Below are 2,171 nucleotides of genomic sequence, written 5' to 3'. Positions count from 1 at the left end.
CGCTCCGCGCCCCCTCCCCGACGCCTCCCTAACGCAGTGTGGCGTGGCGTGGCGCGTGTCGGGACGCCTGCGGGCCGCGCAAGGGCTCAGGTGGCGCTTTGGGGTGTGCTGGGGGGGCTGTATATTTGAGGGGGGGAAGTGAAGCTATTTATTTGGATTTGGGTTTGGGTTTTGGTCTTTGCCCTCTTGAGAAGGAAAATACTAGAGTTACTCTTCATTGCCCTTAGAGGTGGGGGCCTTGCTTTGGTAATAGGTGCATGGACCATAGGGTCTAGTCGGAAAGCAGAGAGTTAAATTCGATAACTTCTTCGAAGTGAGAGTGAACTAAGGAGGTCAAAGGTTCATTTAGGAAGGGAGACAGCTTTCCTCCCACTGACACGATCCCCTCACCCACAGGCCAGTGAAATGAAGGAATAACACATTTCGCCCTTTCCACAGAGATGATTTGAGCACTTGCCAAATTGCTGGGCAGGAGACACAAGTTTTTTCTTTCTTTCTTTTTTTGTATGTTGTTTTGTTTTGCCACTTTCCCACCGTGTGACCTTGGGCAAATTACTTAACCTCTCTCTGTGGAGTTGGAGAGAATTCCCAGCCCAACTCCCTGGGGGGAGAATGGGGAATCAGAACTAAAGGTGCTCTGAGAATCCTCAGGAGGTGTTCATGAGTCATTTTGATTATTCAAAACCTTGGGCCGAGGCATGGTCAGCCTGGCTGCTGGCAGCAAATGATGAGGGGAAACTCTGAAGGACTCTGGCTAACTTCCGACAGGCCGACCCGAGAAAGCAGGGGTATAGGCTCTCTGTAGGCTCAGCATTTAGCTGCGAAGCCCTCCCTTCTGGAGAAAAGGTTCAGGCTGCTGGGAACCAGAGCCTACTTTGCTGGCCCCTGGCGGGAGGAGGGATTAATCTGGAGTGGGGAGAAGAAGAAAGAAAAGGCCTTTTCCTTGTTGTGAGCTTTGAGAAGCAGCAGCAAACAGTAGCTGCCATCTTGCCCCGCTGTCGGGAGAAGATGGATTTAGGGGTGAGCTGGCCCTCCCAGGAGAGCCAGCAGGGACTGTGGACTCTTGCTCTTCAAAGAAGGGGATTCTCAACTAGCTTCCTTTCTCCTCTTCCTGCTGGGTTCCTTTTATAGTCCAGAACAGGAAGACAGGTCAGCCACTTGCTCTCTGAGGCACAGGCCTTCTCAGAGCCATTCGGGACCACCCACCTGTCCTCTAGAGATGAAGGCCCCGAGCTAGGACATCCATCACCCCACTAATCCCAAGGGGTAGGCAGGTGTTACCTTCCTTACTGATGCACAAGTTAGTTCTCTTCTGAAGCAGAAGACCAGGCAAAAGATGAGAGGCTAAGCTAGAAGGTGTGGGCTTGTCTCGGCGGGTTGGGGCGGGGGGACTTGATGGGCATGAGCTTGACCATGTGCTGGGCCTGTGAAACAGGCACACCCTCCCTCAGTGGAAAGGGTAATGGTTCAAGGTACCCATCTGAGCCCTCTACAGAATAAGTTCTCTGTCCTTGCTGCTGCTGGGTGGCTCAGGTACAGGCCTAAGTCACAGCCCAAAGGTTTATCCTAGGCTCTAGGAGGTTGGTAGCAAAAGCCCAACAGAGATTAGGCCTGGTCCAGGTGACCCTGAAATCCACCCTCCCCCCCAACCAGGACCTGATCTCATTGCATTCTCCCTATTTCTGGTTCTTTTATTCCGAACAGTTCTGAGAGCAGGGGCTATATCCCATCCAACTTCATATCACCAATGCCCCAATGAAACCTGCTCACTGTACATTTATTCAGCAAAGACTTCTTTTTTTTTAATTTATAGTTTATTGTCAAGTTGGTTTCCATATAACACCCAGCGCTCTTCCCCACAAGTGCCCTCCTCCATGACCATAACCCTCCTTCCCCTTCCCCCTCCCCCTTCAGCCCTCAGTTTGTTTTCAGTATTCAAGAGCCTCTCATGATTTGCCTCCCTCCCTCTCCCTAACTCTTTTCCCCCTTCTCCTCCCCATGGTCCTCTGTTAAGTTTCTCCTGTTAGACCTATGAGTGAAAACATATGGTATATGTCCTTCTCTGCCTGACTTATTTCGCTTAGCATGACACCCTCGAGGTCCATCCACGTTGCTACGAATGGCCAGATTTCATTCTTCCTCATTGCCATGTAGTACTCCATTGTGTATAT

Source organism: Suricata suricatta, chromosome 17, assembly GCF_006229205.1.
Source record: "Suricata suricatta isolate VVHF042 chromosome 17, meerkat_22Aug2017_6uvM2_HiC, whole genome shotgun sequence".
Lineage (NCBI taxonomy): Eukaryota > Metazoa > Chordata > Mammalia > Carnivora > Herpestidae > Suricata > Suricata suricatta.
Note: the sequence above shows the minus strand (reverse complement) of the source record.